The 27899-nt window shown below is 44.0% G+C and overlaps 1 pseudogene; it reads right to left on the bottom strand.

Annotated features, from left to right (window-relative positions):
• LOC122033911 overlaps positions 1-27899 on the bottom strand; it is a 90548-nt pseudogene that overhangs the window by 20997 nt on the left and 41652 nt on the right.

Here is a 27899-nt window from a genome sequence, read left to right as displayed (position 1 = left end):
ATATCCACTCCCCATTTCAAGTTCAAAAGCTCATACATGAGCATTTTCTTTAAAGAAGGTTAACCACCTTCCAAGGTTCATGAAAAATAATTTTTCATGTCTTTAAAGAGTCCCTCCCCCTAAAGACATGGTGGTAACTTCTGTCATTGCACCAACAATGACTTGGAATCCCTAAACCTTTAGGAAACCCAAATTTAGAAGTTTTGAGGTTCAAATACTCAAAATTTGAAACAAACCTCAACCTAAACTTCAATGAGGCCTTCCTTAACCAATCCATCCTTGTTTTCACATGAAAACACCCTTTATGTATACAAATGTATTTAAGGGTTTGGAATGGTTACCTAGACTCAAAGAGGTTCAAAGATGCTGAAACAGGCCTTCCCGGCCAAAATCAGCAACTTGGATCGATTGGAGTTGGGTTCAATCGATTGAACCTTTTGAATCGATCCACCGATCGATTCAGACTACTGATCGATCGGTGATCGATCCGAGCTTCTGCGGGGGAGACTTGCAATCGATCCATGGATCGATGGCACTCAATCGATCCATGGATCGATCGAGGTCCGATAGTTGCTGAAATTCCATTTCAGTCAACTTGAAACCCTAGAAAATTCTACAAAATCCAAAATCATAAAATTTCGTGTAGACATTATTTAGGGCATACTTAATCATGGAAAAATAGTTTTCTATGAAAATACATCATATTTTCAAAGATTGACACAAGCTTGAAAACTTGCTAAAACTTTAGCGTTTTCTTCAAGTTTGTGTCTAACTATTCAATGGTGATTACTGTCAAAAGATAGCCTTCACCATGGTTTTCCAAAAGCATTTTAAAAACATTTTCAAAACCAATATCCCATCATGTTCCTTGGGCATAATGCACATGACTTGTACATTAGCTTTCCCAATAATGGGAAAACACATAACTATGTGTTTTGATGAATCTAAAAACTCAAAAGAATGCACTAAATCAACATCTTGAGCTTTGTTCATCATCCTAATATCTCACTTGTATCTAATGTGCACTAAAGCACATACAAGTCACCTTATAGTCTTTGTGAGATGTAGATTTTGGTTTTTGCCCTAATCTAAGGATCATGCATATCTATCTAGGCATTTTAGAGATATTAGACATCCACCTAGGATGTCACTTGTTAATCAGTGTTGTTAAATGCCATTTGTCCTTAATTACAAGGAATTAAACTAATGCATGATAATGTTATGGCATACATCAAAAAGAAATAATTTTCAGAAGAAAGATTCTTATAACTACATGATGTATGAATGTCATGACATAGTATTTTTGGATTTTGCATAATAAAACATGAATGCAAAAATAGACATGATGTCATGGCATATGATGGGCAAACAATCATGGAAAGATTTAGCATAAATAAAATATACCTAGATTAACTATCTAAGTATCCTTAAAATCTTAGCTAAACTTACAACTTAAACCTAGATTGCCCTAAAGTGCTTCATGAAAATGCCAAAGCCTAAATTGGCATTTCTAATTCCCTTGATTAATGCATGCCAATTGAAAATAAGCATTCCTCAAATGTTGGCATATTTCATTTTTCCACAAGAGTAGCACCTTTAAATTAAGGCCCGGATCGCCTTAAATTTCCTAAGAACATACTAAAATCTCAACTTGGTAGTTCTTATGAATTTCCCAATATGCGCCATTTAAGATTAAAATCAATTCTTCCACCATTAGGCACATTTTACTCTTTCAAGGAGTAAATAATAATTCCATTTCATTTTCAAAGGTTAACAAAACCTTGAAAATGCTCCTTGAGTGTCAATTTCTTCAAAGTTGGGTTAACTACCCTTCTTTTTAGAGTTGACACTCTCTAACCCATCTATGGGGTAGAGAAGATGCTCCTAGGAACCCAAAACCTATTGGTTCTCCTTGGATGCTCTAAGTATTCACTAGGGATAACTTCCCTAGATACCTTCCTAGTGACCTTGTTTGGCTTCTTAGAAGCCTTGGTCACTTTTTCTAGGTCAACTCTAGGGATAGCCTCCCTTGTGACCTTGTTAGTGACTTTCTTAGACTTCTTAGAGGTCTTAGTCACATTTGTTGTTGCAAAGATACTTCTAGGGATGACTTCCCTTGTATCCTTGACTTGACTTCTAGACTTAGGGTTTGTTCCATAGCTATATGGAACCCTATGGTAAGTAGGTACATCCTTTTTGATTTTAGGTTTGTATCCCAAACCTCTATGGCCCTTGGATGACCCTTGTTGTCCTAAACCTAGGTTTTGCTCATTTTGCCCTTTAAGGATATTTTCCATCCTTTTTAGGGTCTTTTCTAGTTTGTCAAGTCTTGACCTCAAGACTTGATTTTCCATCACTAAGTCCTTAGTTTTTGATTTTCCATTAAGTCCATGAGCATTTTTGTTTCTAGGCTTGTAGCTAAAATCCTTAGAGTTCTTGCCTAGACTTTTACCTACATTCCTTACCTTAGGTTGGGTAGTTTTGGCATGTAGGGCCACATGCTTTTCCTTAAAGCCCTCATGCTTTCTATTCTTATGGTAAATTGCATTAAAATGATAAAAATTAGAACTATCATGCTTTTTACCATGATGTAAAGGGGTAGGCTCAATAAAAGTTACCTTCCTTTTTACCTTAGAAGCTCCCCCTTGACTTGAGCTCCCTCCTTGAGCCTTGACCATCTTCTTCCCCTTAGGGCATTGACTCCGGTAATGCCCCTTTTGATTGCAAGAGAAGCACACAATGTGCTCCTTGCTCTTCTTTGTTCCGGGAATGGTCTCCTTTGGCTTCTCCTTGCCCTTTGGTGCCACTTGACCCTTCTTCTTGGCCAAGTTTGGACACTTGCTCTTGTAGTGCCCATGTTCCCTACATTCAAAACATATAATATGATTTTTATTATTAATTGAACTATTTTTACCTTCTTGTGTAGGGATGACACTTGCTCCTCCATTTGATATTTCTTGAATGTTGGAGGTGGCACCATCTTCTTCTTCTTCACTTGACCCGGATGTAGAAGCTTCTCCTTCTTCTTAATCCGGTGTCACCAAGGATTGCTCCCCCTCAATCCTAGAGGTGGAGGCTTCATCATCTTGAATATGAAACAAGGAGTATACTCCCTCCTTGTTCCCTTCGGTGCATTCCCTTGAGGATGAAGCTTCTTGGATTTCCTCTTCTTCGGAGGTTGAGCATCTCTCAACCTCGGAGTCCTCCTCTTGGTCTTGCTCCAAAGAGTCACCCTCTCTGGATTCTTCATGATCTTGTGCAGTGGAGGGGATCTCTTCATGAAGCTTGGCCAATTTGCTCCATAATTCCTTTGCATCTTCAAATTCTCCAATTTTGCAAAGGATGGTGCTTGGCAATAAATTGACCAAAAGCTTGGTCACTTTGTCATTGGCCTTGCACCTTTGGACTTGCTCTTGGCTCCACTTGCTCCTCTTGAGAACTTTGCCCTTTGAATTTCTTGGAGCCTTGAAGCCTTCCATTAGAGCAAACCATTGCTCTATCTCCATCATAAGAAAATTTTCGATTCTTGATTTCCAAGAATCGAAGCTTGTGGATGTGTACGGTGGAGCCACCTTGTGTCAAATCCAAGTCCATCTTGGAATTGCATCTTGAAGTTGAGCTTGATAAAGTCTTGAACTTAAAGAATTTGCTCCAACTTCTTCACCCTCTAGCTTTTCTTGTTATGCTTGACCCTTCCGGCGATGATTCCGGTGAAGAGCGGCCTTGCTCTGATACCACTTGTTAGGACCAAAAGTAGCTAGAGGGGTGAATAGCTCATCGCGTTCGCTCGGTGGCTCGGCGTTGCTTGTTCCTTCAAAGATGTGCAGCGAAATACAAAGAAACAATCACACAACGCTAACACGGTTGGTTTACTTGGTATCCACCTCACAAGAGGTGACTAATCCAAGGATCACACACACACACCCTCCACTAATAAAACTCTCCTTTATGGTAACTACCAAGGCGGAGAAGCCCTACAAGACTCAATACAAGAAGAGAGAAAGGATACAAGAAATACAAGCTTACAATGAGTATAAACCCTAACCCTAGCTTCTCTTCTTGGCTTTGATCCGCCTCTTGACTTGGAGAACTTCCAAGATCCTTCAAGAACCGGCGATCCGAGCTTTGTGAGTCTTGTGGAGGAGTCTGGCGAGAGATCCGGAGTGAATCGGTGAAGAGATCCGAGACAACGTTCGCTGCGGCTATAAACCCGACGCGGTGGTCGGATCCGTCGATTCACGGATCGATCCGGCGCCTCGTGCTGCGGGAACGCTGGATCGATCCATGGATCGATCCGGCTTATCGCGCAAGCGGCGCGTCCCAATCGATCCAGATTGATTAGGACATCCGGATCGATCCACGGATCGATCCGAGGCTCTTTCGCTAGGAAGGCTGGATCGATCCACGATCCATCTCTGTCGATCGATCCAGCGATCGATCCAACATGGTTTTGCCCAAAACCAAGTCCCAAGCCTCTCAAACCAACATCCGTCAACCTTGACCTGTTGGTACATCATGCCTAGCATCCGGTCACCCTTGACTGCTAGGACTTCCCACCAAGTGTCCGGTCAATCCTTTGCCCCACTTGGACTTTTCTATTCATGCCAAGTATCCGGTCACTCCTTGACCTACTTGGACTTCCATCGATGTCCGGTCAATCCCTTTGACCTATCTATATTTCCTCGTGCCAAGTATCCGATCAATCCTTTGACCTACTTGGACTTCCCAACACCGATGTCCGATCATCCTCGATCCATCTGGATTTTCCTTGCCCGGCTTCACTCACCAGGACTTTCACCTAGCTTCACTCACTAGGGTTTTCCATCTGCCTAGCTTCACTCACTAGGGCTTTCACCTGGCTTCACTCACCAGGACTTTCACCTAGCTTCACTCACTAGGGTTTTCAATCTGCCTAGCTTCACTTACTAGGACTTTTCTTCTGCCTGGCTTCACTCATCAGGACTTCCATTCTACCTAACATCCCAGTTAGGACTTCCCAGTCAAGTATCCGGTCAACCTTGACCTACTTGACTTTTCTTCAATCAATTTCTTATTGTCAAACATCTAAACTCAAACTAAGACTCAGCTTGGTCAACCAGGTCAACCTTGACCTGAGGGATGTTGCACCAACAAGCACAAGCCTTTCTCATAGCCCAGATAGATTTGCAAAACAATGCAGAAGCAACTATTGATTGGCGGGCACCTGTGATCAGGTATCTCAGGCAAGGTATCTTACCCAACGACCCGGAAGAAGCTCGATTGATGAGGAGACAGGCTCATGCTTATGTCATGATCGGAGACCAGCTCTACAAAAGGTCCTTCTCTCGACCCTTACTTAAATGCTTAAGTATGGAGGAAGCCGACCAGGCCTTGCGAGTAATACATTTGGGATGTTGTGGCAATCATGTAGGAGGGCGAACATTATCTTGCAAGGTGCTCCTGGCCGGGTATTTCTGGCATACTCTATAGAGGGATGCTCACAAGTTGGTGAATAAATGCTTGTCCTGCCAGAGACATCAGAACCTGGCACATCAACCTACGACCCTATTGAGAAAATCCATAGTGTCCTACCCTTTTGATCAATGGGGCATGGATATCGTGGGACCATTTCCGATGGCACCAGGTCAAAGACGCTTTTTATTGGTGGCCGTGGACTATTTTTCTAAATGGGTAGAAGCAGAAGCCCTGTCACGGATCACAGAAGATGCTATCATTCAATTCTTATGGAAGAACATCCTTTGCAGATTTGGTATTCCTCACAAGCTGGTGTCAGACAATGGAAGGCAATTTCAAGGACAAAGAATACAGGCTTGGTGCAAGGGATTTGACATAACGCAAGCATTCACGTCGGTAGCTTATCCTCAAAGCAATGGTTAGACCGAGGTAACTAATAGAGAAATAGTTAGGGGTTTGAAGGTCAAGCTAGATCATGTCAGAGGTAATTGGGTGGAAGAGCTGCCAAGTATTCTGTGGGCCTATCGTACAACACCCCGGGAAAGCACAGGTTTGACACCGTTTCACTTAGTTTATGGCAATGAGGCAGTGGTACCCATAGAAATTGGGGTACCGTCGGTCAGAAGGACATTATACAATGAAGGAAACGTAGAACGACGGTTAGCTGAGCTGGATCTTATTAGCGAGACCCGCGACCGAACGGTGGCTCGGCTGGAGGCTTATCGACAAAGAATGAGACAGAATTACAACAGAAGAGTAATTCCTCGATTCTTTGGAGAAGGAGACTTGGTCTGGAAGCAAATCAAGCCAGTGGGGGACGTGACCAAGCTAGCACCACAATGCGACGGACCTTATAAGGTCATTAAAAAGCTAGCCTCTGGAGCCTATTATTTACAAGATGAACGTGGTAAGAAGCTGGATCGGCCCTGGAGCGCTAATTATCTGCGACCTTATCGAGTTTGAAGAGATAGGCCGAGAAGTGCAGATCGAGGGATAAGCTGAGCTGGGATTTATCTTACGGGTTGGGTTAGTAGACCAAAGAAAGGTAGATTAGAAAAAACAAGAAATGTGAAAGCAGATTATATGTAAAATGTTGAGGCAAAAGCTAAACAATTTAAAGCAAGCATTGGAAGGTGAACAGCAAAGTAGTTTACAAGTAGTTTTTGAATCATTATGTACAAAAAGTCAAAAAAAAAATGTCAGTCAAAAGGGGCAAATATCTCATCTGGAATCTCTTTGATGATCCAATCGTGGTCTAAGAATTCAGGAGGCGGAATGGACTTTAAATAGTCCTGCTCATGAAGTTGTCGCAAAGCCCCGCTAGCCCCATAGATAGCAGATGTGGAAAAGCGATGTCCCACCTGTGCACAAAATTCTGGAGAATGCAGATACTCGGCTCGGTGTCGCAGGCAGCGATCGTTTTCCCCTTCTCTGTAAAGGGCAAGAGCTGTTGACGCACCCTCTGTGGTGGCCTTAGCTTAAACTAGTTCACTTCTGGCAGTGGCTAATTCTATTGCTTGGGAAGCCAATTGGGTCTCCTGAGATTTCAAAAGGGCCTCCTGTGATTTCAACTTTTGATCTTGAGCCTGCGCCAAAGCCTAAGCAGCACGTAGCTTTTGAGCTAACTGGTCCATAGCTCTTTGATGCTCTGAAGTCTGCTGTTTCATACTTTGTTGGTGTACATTATCAGCCTGACTTTGCTTCTCCTGAAGCTCTTCAAGTTCGTGCTCAGTTAGGGCTAAAGACACTTCGAGACTATTTTTCCTGCTGGTCAAAGATTTTATCTCCGCTCGCAGGGCATGGTTGGCCTGGGCAGGGTCATTTAGTTGTAATTCCAGTTCAGCAACATAGTCTCGTAACATCTTATTCTGATGATGGATGGCATGGAAGGAATGGTTCATTATCAAAGATTCTGCACAGGCCTGAAATATGCAAGAAGTATCTGATAAGAGCAGGAAAAACAACAGTTGGGAAGTTTTTGGGGTTACCTTGATATATAATTCTGAAATTGATCCATTTGGGCCAGAGGAGGTAGAGAATCCATATGTCGCAGACTTTCTTCCCATAGAGTGGCCAGACGACCTTTCATTTTCAGAGAGTTGGTGGGAACGTCTGTCTGAGACCATAACTGTGCTTCAGAAGGAAAAGTAGTGCAGTAGTCCTGATAAATAAGCGGAGGAGGTCCTGAGGGACCTGCAGCTGAGCTGGGACGAGCTGAAGGTTCGGTGGCTGCACCGGAAGGAGCTGAAGAAGGTCTTTGAGGAGATACTGCAGACGGAGTAGCAGAAGGTCGTTCTGAGGGGCCAGCTTCAGTTTCCGGAGTGTCCTGTGAGGTGGTCGGGTGAGTAAGTGGGGGCTCAGCCTGATTATTGGATGACACAGGAGGATCAGCCACATTGCCTGGAATTGAAAGTGGAGTCGCCTGTAGGGATGTAGGAATCGATGAGGGGGCGGAGTCGGACATCGGGCGAGGGGTTCGGCGCCGACGTCTTTGAGATAGGGGCTGATCGTCAGAGTCAGAATCATCGGAGGACAACCGAGCTCTGCCTCTAGAGGGAAGTGGGGCATTTTGGCTCGTGCGTTCATTTGAGGCACGTGCCCTGCGAGCCGCTTGAGAAGCCTCCCTGAAAGCGGGACTGGCAAGGGGAATGTTTCCCGTTCTTCCGCCAAGGCACATGATCCTTTCATTAAGGCCCCGACCAAGGATATAAGTGGATCTAGGAGCACTAACAGGGGGCAGTGGTGTTGGTGGAGTAGGCCGGGTTGTACTTGGGGTCCGAGGGCGAGCAGGAGCCCGAGGACGAACGGGAGTAGCCGGCCGAGGTGGATGAACAGCCCGGGGGCGAGAGGGAGTGGCCGATCGAGGGGCTCGAGTCGTCCGAGAGCGAGTAGGAGGGGCCAGCAAGGAAGGTAGAGCAGCAGGAGACCTTCGCCGAATGGGTCTGCGCGGAGGAAGGGCCGAGGAAGCCTCACCGATGGAGGTTGAAGATGAGTGGGGAAATGCTCTTCTCTCCAGGATAATCCACCCTCGCCTCATTATCTCCATGTCACTTAGAGGGAGGAGATGAACCTCCGAAGCATAGGTCATGATTTCAGCTGCACCAGGTAAAGAGTGGAATTATTTTCCCTAGGCCCCCAGAAGAAATAAAATATTTATGCGGTGATAACAAAGCAGGAAGAAAAGCTTATCCAGGGAGCGAGGCATCTCTTGGGTTAGATGACTCAGGTGAAAATAGGACAACAATTCCTCAGATAATAGGCGCATTAGACTAATACGCCAGCCAGCCAGGCGAGACGAGGCTTCCAAATAAGAAGTGTCTAGATGGAACTCTCCCAGTTCAGGAGGAGGAGGTAATTGTCGCCATTGCAGGGGCCAGTTCACATCACGGGGAAAGGCAATGAAGAAAAATTGGCCTCTCCAGCTCGGGTCAGAAGGCGGTAGGGATGAGAAAAAATTAGTTCGAAGACGGGGCTGGAAATGAAATGTGCCTTCTTCTCGGTGTTGTAGGGTGAAGAAGCAATGAAATATGTAGGCGGACCGGGATATCTCGCACACTTCACACAGGATTACAAAGCCACAAAGGATTCTTATTGAATTGGGTGTCAGTTGCCCTAGAGGAATCTGAAAATAACGGCCTATGTTGGTAAAGAAGGGATGGATAGGAATGCGGAGGCCAGCCACAAATTGTTCTCTGAAAAAGGTGCTGGAACTAATAGGGGGATCAGAGAATCGATGTATTCCAGTGGGGATGATCACTTGCACGTCATCTTCGACCCCATAGGTGTAACGTAAGTCATCTCGAGCGCATTCATCGAAGGAGGAAGAGTCGAGGTAAAGTATAGACACCAAAGAAGAAAGAAAAGAAGGGGACGCCATGGGAAGCGGAAGCGAAAAGAGGAAGCACTAAGCGAAAAAGGATCTGGGCTAAAACAGCAGACGCGAGAATGAAGCAAGCAAAAGGTAGAAGAAAAGAGGCGTCAAACGTTGTAAGTCGAAGGCGAGGAGAATATTTATAGACGCCTAGCAAAGGGGTAATTTTGTCAGATTATCATCCATCGGCGCAGAATAAGGGGCGGGAACAATGAAAATCGTAGGATCCGCTTAGGAAGTAACGCCAAGGGGCATATTTGGAAGAACACCAGCGTGATATACGAGGAGGATCTCGGGAAAAGGTATCTGCAGTGGTTAAGTGCTCAGGCTTTCTTAAACATAGAATGATTATCAGATTTCTCGGTCTACGTATTCAGACCTGGATCAAGAAGTGCCTCGGTCTGTGTGTGACCTCTACTTTTGACCCTCAATTATCCAGACCGGGAATAAGATGTGGGTCAGAGTAAACTATGGCTGGTCTGTGATTACTCAGGCCGGGGATGACACGTAGGTCGGGGGTAAGGCCGAGGCTGAAGATTGGCCAAAAAGATGCGGGTTGTGGAACTAGGGAGATCCTCGGTCTAAGACAAATGGGATATAAAGTAAGCGGCCGAGTTATAAGCAGAGCTTTGAGGTCAGTCCAGGAGGGAAGTATGTAAGGTTATCAGCAAGCAAGGTTATCAGCAATGGGGCCACATTACAGACAAACGAAAATCCGCGGGCATGGGTTATCACGAGGAAGATAAGAATGTCGGAATAACGAAAAAGCAGTAAGTTATCAAGAAAGTTGATTTGTACATCAAGAAGTACTTAAGCAAGCAATACATATAACTGGATTAAGGTTTGTTGTCAAGAGGGGGAGGATTATCTTCGGCGGGACCAGCCATATGCTCGGTAGGGCCAAGAGCAGGGTCAGCCGGAGGCTCAGGCAGGAGGAAGAGGTTGTCATCATCCTTGAAAGAGGGGAGGGACCCATTAGGAATTTCATCCATGATGCGATCTATATCTATAAAATCTTCTGAAGGGACAGCAAGGATCATATTCTGTGCGAGCATCTGACGAGCTCCTCAACCCACGCCGCAGCATACCAGGAAGTGCATGAAATCCCCCATTTTCTTCATGAAGAAAGGAGAGGTAACGTATGCTTGTCTGTAGGCCCTCAACCGACCCACTTCGCCTGCTTGATAATCGGCTAGCTGTGTCTCGGCTTTCTCCATATTGGCGCGGGCTTGAGTCAGGGCTTCATGACTTCGGGAGACTTCCTCTTGAGCTTTCAGAAGGTCGGCCTGCATAGCTTTGAGAGTTGCTTGGCTGGCTTCCCATTGGCTTTGAAGTGTCCTCTCCCGGTCAGCATTAGAAGCCAGTTGATTTTGGGCCTCTGCCAAGGTCTTTTGAAGATTCTCACGAGTCTCTTGCAAGTTAGCCAATTGGGCATCCCTCTTCTCCAGCTCAGCCTCTAGCTCTTGGCGCTTTTCTACCTCGGAGGTCAACTCTGACTCACTGGTCTGCAAAGCTAGTTCCAGGGCCTTGATCTTATTGAAAGCCGCATGAGAAATATCGCGGGCCGAGCTGGCAGACTCTCCAATCAAGCGAAGATAGTGGGCCAGATCTCCAGGAGTTGGGTTGAGTGGATCGCGAGGAGTTAGGGGCAGCTCTATTTCTTCCAGACGAGCTTTCAACGCCTCATTGTCCCTCTGTAAGCTACAGGTGTACTGAAGAGCACTCAAGTTGGCAGAATAGGCCTGGGTCAGGTGTTAGGTGTCAGGTATAAGAAGATAGGTTGTGAAAGATTGTAGCAAGGAGGCGGAGGTGTAAAGAGACTTACAACAACCATTTGACAAGTCACATGATCTAGCCCCCCCAACGGAGCATTCTTCCAAAATTTGCGATTGCCGCTGCGCCAAGAGGCCGCTAAATTGCCCTCTAACTCGATCAGAGCAGTAAGGGGAGGAGCCCCATCAGTAGTTTCTGCGCCTACCCCTGAGCCTGTGGAGGAAGGCACGCGCCAAAAATCAGTAAAGGAATATTTTTTGCAGGTTTTCCTCCGAGATCTAGAAGTAGACGCGGGAGCACCCAAGGGAAGAGGGGCAGATGGAGTGGTAGAGCTCTGAGGTTGATCCGCTGAGGGTAGACGCAGCTGACCCGAAGAAGCTGGTGCCTGAAAAAAGGCCGGTTCAGGAATTATATCCCGACCAGGAGCCATAACTGATACGTGGGGCGACGCGATGGGAACTTCAGGCCCCAGGGCACTCTCTCGGGCCGGAGTAGTCGCCTTAATTTTCAAGGGGCGGGGAGTAGCAGATGAGCGATGGCTAGGGGGGACAGGTGGAGGTGACGCTTGAATAGCGGGAGTCACTCTTTTCCGCTTGCGTTGAAGTTTCAAGCGCTCAGCCGGTCGGGGAATTGCCAATTGCATCTCCTCAACTTTCTCTACGGTGGCTTCCTCGGCCTGTTCTCCAAAGGCTTCCTCAACTTGCCCTGTCAGGGTTAGCTCAGCTTGTTCTATAGCGATCAAGTCTTCAGCTGTAACTGCATTTGGGGGAGGCACTGAAGAAGTTCCTTCCTGGGTCGCCGCCGGCAGAACGGGAGATGTAGCAGGAGCGAATTGCGAAGTAGGGCCAGATCGGGAAGAAGATGCGACACCCCACCTAAGTTCCTCGCCTAGATTTTTTAAATAAGAGGAGGACCGGCGCTTAACATCGGATGAGTAGGCTCGGTACATGGCAGCCTCTGCGATAAGGAAAAAAGATACCTCATTTAGCGAATAATGGATGAAAGGAAAACGGGGTCTTACCAAACGGAGCCCCGATGTCCTTCTGAACAGGGCTGAGCCCAAATAAATATAGAAAGCCTTCCAATAATAACACAGAAAAGTTAACAAGTACGCCTTGGAGTGCTTCGGAGGCAGGCATACAAGTAGGGTGATGCTGGTGTGTAGGAAGGTCGTCAGGAAGGTCTGAGCACCATTGTGTGGGCCCGACCAGTGGTTGAGGTAGTCTAACAAAGAAAAAGCGAGATTTCCACCCCTTGTTTGAGGAAGGCATGTCATGGAAGAACTTGTAGCCGGGCCTAGCTTGTACCATGAATACGCCCGGCTCTGAGCGTTTGAAGGAATAAAAGTGATGAAAGAGATGAACGGTCAGGGGAAGCTCATATACACAACAGAGAATGATGGTGCCACAAGCTGCCCTAAAGAAATTAGGAGCAAACTGAGAAATACAAACGCCGAAGTATTTGCTCAAGGAAGAGATAAATGGATGGATGGGAAAACGAAGAACTCCTAAAATTTGTTCTCTAAAAATAGTCACGAAGCCTTCCGGAGGGTTAGCCGGATGCTCCTGCGATGTGGGAACTCGGTGTTCGTAAGTGTCATCAAGATGCAGGTCCAAGCTAATCACCGATAGGTCGTGGTTATCCATATCGGAAATGAAGCAGGAATACAAAAGAGTGGTCTTACCATCAGCCATTATCAGAGTAAGGGGGGTTGAGGGTGAAATTAGTCGAAGAGGAGAAGAAAGTTACGCTAGACGGAGCAGCTTAGGAGAGGAAAGGAGCGGACGCCGGTGAAGTCAAAATGATAGGAAGCGAACACTCAAAATGCGCAAGGCAATGGCTGCGGACGACCTTTAGGGTTTATAAAGGGATTGTTCCTAGGGAATATCGAAAAGAGGAGTATCTTTTTGGGTGAAGTGCTTAACCGTCCGATCATCAAAGGACGTGCTCTTATGAGAAAGCATGTATAAAGAGGAGTGGGGTGGGCGGCGTCACTCTGCATAAGCAATAAAGGCAGAGGAAAGGTGTCAACCTTCAAGGAGCTATATTAATGATGGATGTGATAAAGAAATCATGATATGAAGTAAGCGTACGGAAACGCTTACTCCAGGCTTTATGGGGAATTGTGAAATAAAAGTAGCGGGAAAGAAATTCAAACACAGCAGGGCCCGGGCTAGGTAAAGTGTTAATATGGTCATCCCCTCAACACTACTAATAATGTTTTTTGATGACAGATGCTCTTCGAACGATTCCGGGTCGGGAGTTCAACTCCCAGATCGGCAACAATCTTCCGGATCAAAGAAATAGACCCCAGGTCGGCTGCGCGTGTCCTGGTTGATGGATCAGTCAGCAGGTTGTCAACGTTTTGCTGGACTAGGAAAGCAGCTGCTCGGTCGGCTATCCCAGACTCTTGCCTCAATGCAAGTTATAAGTGAGCTCTGTTCTCACGCCCAACGACCGAGCTGCTCGGTCGGCTGTCCCAGACTCTTGCCTTAGTGCAAGTTATAAATGAGCTCTGCTCTCACACCCAATGACCTTTCCAGGTCTTAGACTCTTGCCTCGGTCAAGTTATAAGTGAGCTCTGCTCTCACGCCCAGATCACAAGATCGAGCCCCTGGTTGCAACATATAGTTGAGCCAAAACTCTACTCCTCACGCCTGCAATTGATCTCTATATCTATCTATATTATATATATATATATATATATTGATCGATGCAGACTCTGCTCGCGGCCGTTCCAGACTCTTGCCTCGGTGCGAGTTATAAGTGAGCTCTGCTCTCACGCCCAACGACCGAGTTGCTCGATCGGCTGTTCCAGACTCTCGGCCCAGTGCGAGTTATAAGTGAGCTCTGCTCTCACGCCCAACGGCTCGGTCGGCTATCTCGAACTCTTGACTCGGTCTGAAGTTATAAGTGAGCCACCTCTCACGCCCTGAAAGAAAGTTGCGGGAAATAAATTCAAACTCTGCAAGGCTCGGGTTGGCAATATGACTATCTGTTCAACACTACTAATAATGTTTTTTGATGACAGAGGATGCTCTTCGAACGATTCCGGGCCGAGATTTCGAATCCCTGGTCGGCAACCTTTCATCTGGATCAGAAAACTGAAACTCCAGGTCGGCTGCGTGTGTCCTGGTAAGCGGATAGCTCAGCTCGGTGGCAACGTGTAGCTGGCTTACGGAAGGAGCTGCTCGGTCAGCTGTCCCAGACTCTTGCCTCAGTGCAAGTTATAAGTGAGCTCTGCTCTCACGCCCAACGACCAAGCTGCTCGGTCGGCTATCCCAGACTCTTGCCTCAGTGCAAGTTATAAGTGAGCTCTGCTCTCACGCCCAACGACCTTCTCGGTCAGCTATTCCAGACTCTTGCCTCAGTGCAAGTTATAAGTGAGCTCTGCTCTCACGCTTAACAACCTTTCTGGTTGGTTCAATCATTTTTTCGGTCAGTATCTTTATCTCTTACATATAAAGCAAAGTACCACATGCCTTACAGGTACTACGGTTCACTATTGCTTTGGCCCGGGGTAAGAAGAAAGTGAGGTACGCGAAATGCTTTTGTTTTATTTTCTAGTAAGACTAAAAGAATTTAGACGTTTTATAGATAGAGATACAAGCACAGACAGGAGAAAGGAATACAGTCATAAAGTAGAAAATTGACTTCATTTCATAAAGAGGGATTCGTAGAAAGAAACATTTAGTAGTGTGCTCAATCGCTATCTGATCCAGACGCTTGAGGTCCTTCCTCTAAGCAGGCTCTAGCTCGAGCCAGTTCTACCTGGGCATGGTCAAGAGCGGTCCGCAGTTGATTAATGGTGTCGTTTTGCAGTCGATTCTCCTCTTTTAAAGATGTCACCTCATCCTCATGCTTCAACTTCAAATAGAGGATATGATGGAGTTGAGCGTGAAAGTCTGCTTGCGCTTTCATCTTCAGAGCCATTTCTGCCCGAGTCCTGCATTTGGCCGCTCGCCATAACTCTTCTAGTTCCCTGCAAAGAGAGGTCTGTAGATCCCGGCTCAAGGTCATGTCATGTAAAGCCTTCTCGGTAAGAGCCAGCCGCCGACGCAAAGCAGACAATTCGGGGGATTCCATGAACACGTTCACAGGGATAAAGAGAATAGGTGGATAGGAAGGGTGAAATACCCCCGAACCTTTTATACGGACGAGGAAGGTGAAAGGATTCTCTCAAATCTGGAGAAGGCGCATGGGAATCGGAGTCATAATAAAGGCGAATTCGACTTGGAAGTCGAAGGGTTAAGGTAATCATGAGGGGCGCGCGGTTGTCTCACAGTCAGGCGGGCATGTCTCACGCTGACCGAAGCATCTTTAAATGATCAGGTCAAGCAGTCAAGTGGTTTTCACAACAGACCAAATGGGCAAAAGGAATCAAGCAGGAGGGACTACCCAGAAGGATGAGCCTCTCCAACTAATAAACATCAAAGCTAAGTCACAGGCTAGTACAACAGCATAGTTTAGGGAGCGTACAAAATATTCAATACAAAACCAGCATTCGCTACACAAACTCAACAGCTGAGTTATTATTTACGAATTATATAAGAGAAGTGTTGGGTTTTTCGGGCCGCGAAAACCGCTTTTCGTGTCGCGGAAACCCCGAATCACCCAAAGCCATAGATCCGTGCAAGGAAAACCGAACAAAATACAAATACGAGTTTCAAAAACTTTAGATCTACTCCTAGATCTATGTGTTGAGAACTTTACCCTTGTTGCGTGCCCTTTCGCATTCCCTCTCTTCCAAGGAGTTGCCGGATCTCAAGACCGTCAAGCGTCGGTCCTCTAGAAGTATCCACACGGACACGTAGGTGGAGAAACCTCACACAAAAGGTGTGCTAGCACCTTGGTGAGATTCGACCAAGCAAAGAGGAGAGGGAGAGGGAGAGCTTGAGGAAGAAGAAAGGAGTAATGAGGAGTTGAATCAAAAATTCATTTTCTTCCCCTCACTAAAGTGGCCGGCCACATTTGGTTGTGTAACCCCCATTTCCACTTAATTATAATTAAGTGGAGGCCATTAAGAGGTGTCTTGTAACTCCCATGAGGTGGCACACCATGAAGATGTGGACCATTACCATTGGTCCACCTCTTGCTACCTCACTAATGATGTGGCAAATGAGTAACCTACACTCATTTAATGTGGCCGGCTACATTAAATGCAATGGAGGCTTGTAACCTCCATGAGGTGGCAAACCATGATGATGTGGAGCAACACCATTGGTCCACATCTCGCCACCTCACTCATGATGTGGCAAAGAGTCAAGTCAAACTTGATTCTACCTCTTCCTCTCTAGTCAAGTCAAACTTGACTCAATCTCTCTCATGGTTAATCTAATCTAACCATTTGATTCAAGCCAACTTAATATAATGAATCTAATTCATTAAATTAAATTGATCTAATGAGTCATAATCTAAATTAGACTCATTAAATACATGAATCAACTTGAGTCGAACTCAAGTTAGCCCAATTAGGATTACTCTTAATCCAATTTGATTCATCAAATGAATCTAATCCTCTTGGTTCATCATATGAACCTAATCTCCATCTAATTGTCCTTAGTGTGTGACCCTATAGGTTCTTGTAACGTTGGCAATGCTCTAAACACATTTAGGAGCATAAGTAATGAGCGGTATCTAGCAACACATCATTACTACCCAAGTTACAAGAAATGTCGAGATCCAACATCACCTTGTGACTACTAATTGTGACTCCTCACAATATGTGACAATGTCCTTCTATCCTAGACATCTAGATTGATCAATCTGAGGCATAGACCGTGTCATCCTCTAATCAATCTAAATCTTGAAATCCAAGTAGACACACTAAATCAAATGAGCTCAATATCCCATATTGACTCATTTGGGCATGGTCATGCACTTCGTGGTCTCACTCTATCAAGAATACCGATGTCGCTCCCGTCATATGGGAGAGATAGATCCCATCTACATCACTCACATCCCTCTACATAATTTGTTAGATACCCGAACGTTATAGTCGCACCACCCGATTCACGGGTGACGTTGACGTGACCAAAGTACCTACCTCCTATGTAGGGATCCATGGTGACTTGGTCAAAGGACTAATAGTATAATATTACACGAGTAGTATGACACTCATATAATGATCCATGATACTCATGGCGGGTCATTGTATATATATTCTGTATACCCATGTTGACGATATCTCTATATCCATGACTTGTGAGATCAAGTCATCGAGCTAACATATATGCTAATCTTATTGCATTAACATTGTCACAGAATGTTACTCGACTAGGAATGATTTAGAATAGTGTTCCTATATCTCACTATCAGTTCAACTAATCGATTGATATAGGTATGAACTCTCTACCTCTATTATACTAAGTCTATTTGGCACTAATACAAATAAGTATAATAACCAAACAAAGGCCTTTATTAATATACAAGAAAATGATACAATGAGTCCATACAATCAGCAAATGATTGACTCTAGGGCTCTAACTAACAATCTCCCACTAGCACTGGCAATCAAGATAGGCTCTAAGGCCTAATGACCTAGTGTGACCATCATGCTTCCTCTGTGCCAAAGCCTTGGTCAGGGATCTGCGATGTTAGCCTCTATAGGTACTCGCAAATCTTCACATTTCCTCTATCGATAATCTCTCGGAATGAGATGGGCGCCGAGTGTAGTAGGTCCATTGGTGTGCGAGGTTCCTTACTTTGTCCATAGCTCCATTGTTGTCACAATAGGAGCTCAATGTCAGACAATTTGGGAACCACCCCAAGTTCGATTATGAACTGGATCCAACTTCTGTCGTCCGTGCCAATGCTGACTGTGTACTCTTGGCTTCTAGAATCGACCATCGATCCCGCTCGAACTCTTCACGGTGTGGCACCATTAATGCAAAATAAGAACCCAGTCAGTGATCTATAGTCATCACGGTCGGTGAAGCTAGCATCCTAGTAACAACACTTTAGCCTATTATCTCATATATCAAGAAATATTCTTTAGTCCTCTTAAGTACTTAAGAATATTCACCGCTTGTCGATGACTTTCACTTCGTATCTGGGTGTAGTCATGCTCGAAAGCATACAAAGCATACGAGCACAGTCGATCCTATAGGGCGAGGTCAGGGATCTGACGATCCAAGCGTCTCTCCTCTCTAGAAGAGGGACCTTGAGTCTTCGAAAGGTATGCCATGTGACATCGGCAGAATCCCTTCTTGTAGTTACGCATGGCAAAGAAGGATACCTTGTCAATGTACTCAGCTTACCAAGCTCTTAGATCTATCTCTATAGATCTGTATTCCCTAGAATGCGGGGATGCCTCACTAATTCCTTCATTGAGAAGCAACTCCTAGCCGAGGTCTTGTGAAAGCATAGGGATGTCCTTCCCAATGAGTAGTATGTCATCCATACAATATGAGAAGACAACTATATCCCACAACCTTCTTGTAGACACAAGGCTCATCTTCGCTTGATGAAACCAAACTATTTGATTGCATCCGAATCGATCAATTCCCCTGAAGCTTGCTTTAGTCCATAAATGGACCTATGCGACTTGCATACTGCTAGTATCTTGTGGATCTTCAAAACCCTCGGGTTGTGTCATGTACACATCCTCGAGTAGGTTTCCATTCAGAAAAGCGGTTTTGACATCCATCGCCATATCTCATAATCATGGTAGGCTGCAAGCATGATCGAATAGACTTAAACATCACTCTTTGGAGAAAAGTTTCATCATAGTCAATACCATGAATCCTTGAAACCTTTAGCTACAAGCGACCCTATAGATAAGTCCATCCATGTCGGTCTTTCTCTTAAAGACCCACTTACACCTAATGGGTTTTACCCCTTGGTGGATCAACCAAAGTCCATACTTGGTTGGTGTACATGGAATCCATTTCGATCTCATGGCTTCTAGCCATTTCTCGGAATCTGGTCTCATCACGACTTCGATGGGTGGTAGGCTCATCCTCTATGAGCACAATGCCATCATGGTCGGACCAGAGAAATGAGTATCTCTCGGTGACGACACCCTATCGGATCTGCGAAGAGGTATGTCTACTTGAGCTTGTTGTTCCTCAACTCCTTGTGGAACAACATCATCCACAACACTTTGTGGTTCCAGTTCAATTTCCATCGAGGCTTTAGTGCTATTGTTCGCATCTTGAACTTCTTCAAGATCGACGGCTCTCACTAGTCTTTCTAGAAACAAAGTCCCTTTCTAGAAAGACCCAGTCTTGCCACAACTACCTTGTCTTGATGGAATGTAGAAGTAATATCCCTTATTTTCCTTGGGATATCCGATGAAATAGCACTTGTCGAATTTGGGTCCTAATTTGTCCGAGACTTGACGTCGAGCGTAAGCCTCACAACCCCAAATCCTCATGAAAGACACTGCATCTCCCGGTCCATATCCTATATGGTGTCTTTATCACGGCCTTGATGGAACTCGGTTGAGTATGAAGGCTGCGATGTCTAGAGCATATCCCCATAGATATGTTGGAAGATCATGTGACTCATCATAGATCGTACCATATCTAATAAGTGTACGATTCCTCCTTTCGGATACACCATTCCATTGTGGTGTTCGGGAGGAGTGAGTTGGGATAGAATCCCACACTCGGCTAAATAGTCCGAAACTCATGGCTTAAGTATTCACCATCTCGATCTGATCGAGTATTTTAATACTCTTGCCAAGTCGGTTCCGTACTTCATTCTTGAATTCTTTGAACTTTTCAAAGGATTCGGACTTATGTGTCATCAAATACACATAACCATATCTACTGTAGTCATCGATAAATGTGATGAAGTATCTATAACCGCCTCTAGTAGCGACATTGAAAGGGCCACATACATCACTATGTATGAGTCCTAACAAATCGATCGCTCTCGCTCTCTTGTGCCCACTAAAGGAGTCTTGGTCATCTTGCCTCGTAGGCATGACTCGCATATCTCATATGATTCAAAATCAAATGAGTCCGAGAAACCATCCTTATGGAGTGGGATAAGCGCTTGTCATTTATATGACCTAAGCGGCGGCGATGCAGGAGATAGGTGTGGTCCATATCGTTCGATTTGAACCTCTTGGTACTAACGTTATATATAGAGCTCTCAAGGTCTAGAATATAGAGATCTGATTTAATAGAACATATCGTTTAAATAGACAGAACAACATTTTTCTTTATTATAAGCGAGAATCCTTTCTTGTCAATGAAAACGCGATAATGTTCTTAGTTAATGCAGCGCATAACAACAATCGTCTAACTCTAGTATAAGCCCGAGAGGCGAGATAGAAAATAAGTCTCTCTGACAGCAGCAACCTCCGGTTGCCATTGCCTACTGGTAGGTATCTCGCCCTTGTCAATGCTCTACTATTTCTCGAATCTGTACATTAGTACAAATGTGAAACATCCGATATATCTAATACCCACGAAGAAATAGAGGTTGACTTCTATAACATTTATACTGATAGAAATCTTATTTCTCTTCTTGTTAAGATCTTCGGTATCCTGAAGTTCCTCTTCTGCCTCTACCTTGTCCTTGATATAGTTGGCGAAGATGTTCAACCATATCGTAAGCACACATCAACTCATGTTTAGCTCGAGTTCATGGTTGTGCGAGCATTAGACACATCTAATGCGTCATCTTGATGCTTCTTGTAAGCATCTCTGGTCCGCGTGGCGTGGTGGGTGGAGGAGCCTCGGGAATGGGCTTCTCCGAGCGTCATGCTCGTTCATGAGTGAGAACTATTCTCGGGGTTCTGTACTAGTCCAGGAAATTTGCTCGTTGAGCTTGTCCTTCTAAGGAGAGCGAGGAGAAAAGTTCAGTTACGCAGTGTTATCTACAATGAGAAAATTTGCAAATCATATTCTTTTTAAAATCATTTAATTAGGCCTTTAATTAAATGATGAATTCTATAATTCTTGTGGGACAAGATCCACATCATACTAATCCTTGAGTTAGCTTTGCTAGAGCCTAGCTTAGCATGATCGGTAGGTAACGATTACCAATTACATCTCTATGCAACTCTTGTTTATAGAATCAATATCCGCATTTATATTAAAACTCGAGTTAGCTTTGGCTAATATGCCCGAGAGTTAATATAGATGTGATTTTGACCTATCTTTTCCAACCGTTGGAATAATACCTATAGTTGACTCGATCCAACTGAGTAACTAGGAATACTCAATCTAATTGAGTTTGTATTCACCCATGCATTGATAGGCGGGACCAAGATTGTCCCTCCGTACCCTACCAAGATAATATGTATTGGTCTGCTTTGGCAGATTCAACAATACATGTGATCGAGGTAGTGATAGGTATCACGGCACGGTTAGGCATTTAGAGTTGGTTCGATCGAGATCTAATCTAATCGAAAAAGGATGCATCTTGTGCACGACTTAGATTAATCTAATCGCAAGGGTGCATCATGTGCACGACTTAGATCTAATCTAATCGTAAGGCACTAATTAATTAACTACTTATTAAATATGCATCACATACACAAGCAATTAATTAATCTATTTGTGATTTAGTCATGGCCCTACTACGATCTTCTCAAGCCAATGAGAAGATCGAATGGTCAACCTATGGTCAACAGCTTCTCCAAGCTCCTCCCTTTGACCACCTTGTGTTGCTCGTGCCCGCCTCGGAACTCCGTCTCGTGTGGACCCTCCACCGCTCCAATTTGTACATTACAATTTGAAACTCGAGTTACATTCGAGTCTAACTAATTTACAACAAGAATATGCGCAGGTCGTGAATATAATACAACACTCGCAAACACATAACGGCACGTAGGCCGTATTATGAATTACAACACAATCCAATCACATTGGGTTTTTGGGCCATGACTATCACAAAATTTAATATATAATTCAAAATTATATATTTTTCATAATTTTCTGTTATTTTAAAAATAATTTTTATAATTTTACGAGTAAAATTTCCCGGCGGACCCGTTTAGCGGTTTGGGCAGCGGATCCCTTGCGGGGCCAGGCCCAGCGATCTAACCATCGCGAGGTTCGCTGCGATCCAACAGTGCCTAAACTCGGTGTCCCAAAACGATTTGGGCCGAGACATTGCCGTTTCGGAAAAATCTTCCCGGAGGGTTCGTTTTTAGTGATTTCGAGTGCAATTGCGGAGCAAATCCCCTTGCAGGATTAGGGACAGTACCCCTACCCGCGATCTAACCATCACGAGTTGCTCCTAAGCGATCTAATGGCACCCAAGCCCTCTGTCCAAAAAAATTTTGGGGCGAAACGAAGCCGTTTTGGAAAAATCTTTCCGGTAGCCGAAGCCTACAAGCAACTAAACACTTGTGCTTCGATTACTCGAGAAAAATACTCATAAAAACCCAAAAATCACAATTTTACAGAAAATTACAGAAACTTTAGTTTTCATAAAAGTAAAAATTAAATTCGTACAAGCCTTGCACGTGGCTCTGATACCACTGTTGGGTTTTTCGGGCCGCGAAAACTGCTTTCCGTGTCGCGGAAACCCCGAATCATCCAAAGCCGTAGATCCGTGCAAGGAAAACCGAACGAAATACAAATACGAGTTTCAAAAACTTTAGATCTACTCCTAGATCTATGTGTTGAGAACTTTACCCTTGTTGCGTGCCCTTTCGCGTTCCCGCTCTTCCAAGGAGTTGCCGGATCTCAAGACCGTCAAGCGTCGGTCCTCTAGAAGTATCCACACGGACACATAGGTGGAGAAACCTCACACAAAAGGTGTGCTAGCACCTTGGTGAGATTCGACCAAGCAAAGAGGAGAGGGAGAGGGAGAGCTTGAGGAAGAAGAAAGGAGTAAATGAGGAGTTGAATCAAAAATTCATTTTCTTCCCCTCACTAAAGTGGCCGGCCACATTTGGTTGTGTAACCCCCATTTCAACTTAATTACAATTAAGTGGAGGCCATTAAGAGGTGTCTTGTAACTCCCATGAGGTGGCACACCATGAAGATGTGGACCATTACCATTGGTCCACCTCTTGCCACCTCACTAATGATGTGGCAAATGAGTAACCTACACTCATTTAATGTGGCCGGCCACATTAAATGCAATGGAGGCTTGTAACCTCCATGAGGTGGCAAACCATGATGATGTGGAGCAACACCTTTGGTCCACATCTCGCCACCTCACTCATGATGTGGCAAAGAGTCAAGTCAAACTTGATTCTACCTCTTCCTCTCTAGTCAAGTCAAACTTGACTCAATCTCTCTCATGGTTAATCTAATCTAACCATTTGATTCACGCCAACTTAATATAATGAATCTAATTCATTAAATTAAATTGATCTAATGAGTCATAATCTAAATTAGACTCATTAAATACATGAATCAACTTGAGTCTAACTCAATTAGCCCAATTTGGATTACTCTTAATCCAATTTGATTCATCAAATGAATCTAATCCTCTTGGTTCATCATATGAACCAAATCTCCATCTAAATGTCCTAAGTGTGTGACCCTATAGGTTCTTGTAACGTTGGCAATGCCCTAAACCCATTTAGGAGCATAAGTAATGAGCGGTATCTAGCAACACATCATTACTACCCAAGTTACAAGAAATGTCGAGATCCAACATCACCTTGTGACTACTAATTGTGACTCCTCACAATATGTGATAATGTCCTTCTATCCTAGACATCTAGATTGATCAATCTGAGGCATAGACTGTGTCATCCTCTAATTAATCTAAATCTTGAACTCCAAGTAGACACACTAAATCAAATGAGCTCAATATCCCATATTGACTCATTTGGACATAGCCAAGCACTTCGTGGTCTCACTCTATCAAGAATACCGATGTCGCTCCCGTCATATGGGAGGGATAGATCCCATCTACATCACTCACATCCCTCTACATAATTTGTTATATACCCAGTAATTGTCTTTATAGTCCACCCAGTTACGGGTGACGTTTGACGAAACCAAAGTACATAACTCCTTATGTAGGGATCCATGGTGACTTCAGGTCAAAGGACTAATAGTCATACTAATAGCCACATGAGAAAGTATATGACACTCATATAACGATCCATGATACTTTCTCATGGAGGGTCATTCAGTATACATTCTCCAATGTATACCCATGTGTCAGCTTGATATCTCAATATCCATGACTTGTGAGATCAAGTCATCGAGCTGACCTACATGCTAGTCTTATTGCATTAACATTGTCCCTGAATGTTAATACTCGACTAGGAATGATTTAGAATAGTGTTCCCTATATCATCTCACAAGTCCCTGAATGTTAATACTCGACTAGGAACTAATCGATTGATATAGGTATGAACCCTCTACTTAAGGACGCTATTATACTTAGTCTATTTAGCACTAATACAAATAAGTATAATAACCAAACAAATGCCTTTATTAATATACAAGAATATGATACAATGAGTCCATGCAATCATCAAATGATTGGCTCTAGGGCTCTAACTAACAAGAAGGGATACAGACACTATTACAGAAATGAACGTCCTACAAGTTAGAAGTCACTGAGACAACTAAAGCCCGGAAAGGAGCCACGGAGACAACTAAAGCCCGGAAAGGAGCCGCTGAGACAACTAAAGTCCGGAAAGGAGCCACTGAGACAACTGAAGTCCGGACAAGAGCCACCGAGACAGCTAAAGCCCAGGCAGGAGTCACCGAGACAATCAAAGCCCAGACAGGAGCCACAAGAGTTAGTTAAGGTCTGTGGACACATCCCTGGGAAGGAACATCCTGGGGGTCAAGAGCCGCTGGGACGTTATAAGTTCGGGCCAACTCTGCTTGAAGGGATCTGATGACGGTTTGTTGCCGAGCGATGGTATCTTGTTTATCATCAAGGCACGTACGGAAGAGGGATAACTCGGCCTCATGTTCTCGCTGCAGACGATCCTGGTGTTGGTGTTGCAGGTCAGACCGGTATTTATCTTTCATCGCCATGTCTGCGTGAACGCAGATTTAGCAAAACGATACAAAACCTTTTTCTTGTAAAGCGAGTTTGTAAAACTTTAGATCTAGACATATATTTCAGCGAGCTCCTTCTCTGCAAGGAGTTGCGTGATCTCATTTAGTAGACAACCTCTATATGTATCCACACGGACACGTAGGTGGAGAAAACCTCACACAAAGGTGTGCTAGCACCTTGGTAAGGTTCGGCCAAGCAAGGAGGAGAGGGAGAGGAAGAGCTTCAAGAGGAGGAAGAAGAAGATACACCACTTGAATGAAAATTGAAATCCACATTCATCCCAAAGTGGTCGGCCACTCTATCTTGTGAAAACTCACAAATTAATTGCATTAATTGCAATAAATATGAATCCATTAAAGAGAATGGCTTTGTAACTTCCATGAGGTGGCAACCATGATGATGTGGTGCATCATCATTGGTCCACATCAATGCCAACTCACCAATGAGGTGGCATAAAGTCAAGTCAAACTTGACTTTTAAACTTCCTCTCAAGTCAAGTCAAACTTGACCAAATCTCTTCCATGGTTGATCTAATCTAACCATTTGATTCAAGCCAACTTAATATAATGAATCTAATTCATTTAATTAAATTGATTCAATGAGTCAAAATCTAAATTAGACTCATTGAATATATGAATCAACTTGAGTCGAACTCAAGTTAGCCCAATTAGGATTACTCTTAATCCAATTTGATTCATCAAATGAATCTAATCCTCTTGGTTCATCATATGAACCTAATCTCCATCTAATTGTCCTTAGTGTGTGACCCTATAGGTTCTTGTAACGTTGGCAATACTCTAAACATATTTAGGAGCATAAGTAATGAGCGGTATCTAGCAACAAATCATTACTACCCAAGTTACAAGAATGTCGAGATCCGACATCACCTTGTGACTACCAATTGTGACTCCTCACAAAATAATGACAAGTGTCCTTCTATCCTAGACATCTAGATTAATCAATATGAGGCATAGACCGTGTCATCCTCTAAACAATCTAAATCTTGAAATCTAAGTAGACTCACTCGATCAAATGAGCTCAATATCTCATATTGACTCATTTGGGCATGGTCATTCACTTCGTGGTCTCACTCTATCAAGAATATTGATGTCGCTTCCATCATATATGAGGGATAGATCCCATCTACATCACTCACATCCCTCTGCATAATTTGTTACATACCTAGTAATCGCCTTTATAGTCCACCCAGTTACGGGTGACGTTTGACGAAACGAAAGTACATAACTCCTTATGTAGGGATCCATGGTGACTTCAGGTCTAAGGACTAGTAGTCATACTAATAGCCACATGAGAAAGTATATGACACTCATATAACGATCCATGATACTTTCTCATGGCGGGTCATTCAGTATACATTCTCCAATGCATACCCATGTGTCAACTTGATATCTCTAAATCCATGACTTGTGAGATCAAGTCATCGAGTTGACCTACATGCTAGTCTTATTGCATTAACATTGTCCCTGAATGTTAATACTCGACTAGGAATGATTAAGAGTAGTGTTCCATATATCATCTCACTATCGGTTCAACTAACCGATTGATATAGGTGAAAACCTTCTACTCAAGGACGCTATTATACTTAGTTTATTTGTCACTAATACAAATAAGTATAATAACCAAACAAATGCCTTTATTAATATACAAGAATATGATACAATGAGTCCATACAATTATCAAATGATTGGCTCTAGGGCTCTAACTAACAATCTCCCACTAGCACTAGTGCCAATCAATATAGGCTTTAAGGCCAATGACCTAGTGTGACCATCATGCTTCCTCTGTGCCAAAGCCTTGGTCAAGGGATCTGCGATGTTAGCCTCTGAGAGGTACTGCAAATCTTCACATCTCCTCTCTCGATAATCTCTCGAATGAGATGGAAGCACGCTGCTGTGAGCGAGGTTCCTTCGCCTGTGCTATAGCTCCATTGTTGTCACAATAGAGATGCTAGAACCACCCAAGTTCGATGAACTTTGTATCAACCTCCTTTGTTGTCACGCGGATATACTCATACCTCTAGAATTATTGTGTCTCTTGAACTCTTCCGACTCACGGCACCACCATTTAAGCAAAACAAACCCCGAACCTCGATCGGTAATCATCTTTAGCATCTGAACATTCACAGTTAGCTAATCATTGCTTCCATATCAAGAAATATTAGGTAAGTACTTAAGAATATTCTTGATTGTTATCGATGACTTTCACTGGATCTGTTGGTATCTCGTCACATGCTCAAAACATACGAGACATCGGTCGAGTACATAGCATGCATGACATGATCGATCCTATGGCGAGGCATAAGGATCCGATCCATGCGATCTCTCTCCTCTCTAGAAGAGGACCTTGAGTCTTAAAGACTCACGCTATGTGACATTGGCGTAATCCTTCTTGGAATGCTCATGGCAAGCGAAGAGTACCTTGTCAATTGTACTCTGACTTAGGCCAAGCAATCTCTTAGATCTATCTCTATAGATCTGTATCCCTAGAATGTGGGATGCCTCACCTAAGTCCTTCATTGAGAAGCAACTCCCTAGCCAGGTCTTGACAGAAGCATAGGATGTCCTTCCCAATGAGTAGTATGTCACATACAATATGAGGAAGATAACTATGTCCCTACAACCTTCTTGTGAGACACAAGCTCATCTTCGTTCTTGATGAAACCAAACTGTTTGATCGCATCATCGAATCAAAGATTCCAGCTCGAGAAGCTTGCTTTAGTCCATAAATGAACCTATCACTTGCATACTCTACTAGTATATTTGTGGATCTACAAAACCTCGGTTGTGTCATACACATCCTCAGTAGGTTCATTCAAAAACGGTTTTGACATCCA

Source organism: Zingiber officinale, chromosome 11B (genome assembly GCF_018446385.1).
Source record: "Zingiber officinale cultivar Zhangliang chromosome 11B, Zo_v1.1, whole genome shotgun sequence".
Lineage (NCBI taxonomy): Eukaryota > Viridiplantae > Streptophyta > Magnoliopsida > Zingiberales > Zingiberaceae > Zingiber > Zingiber officinale.
Note: the sequence above shows the minus strand (reverse complement) of the source record. Positions and strands in the feature narration are given on the sequence as shown.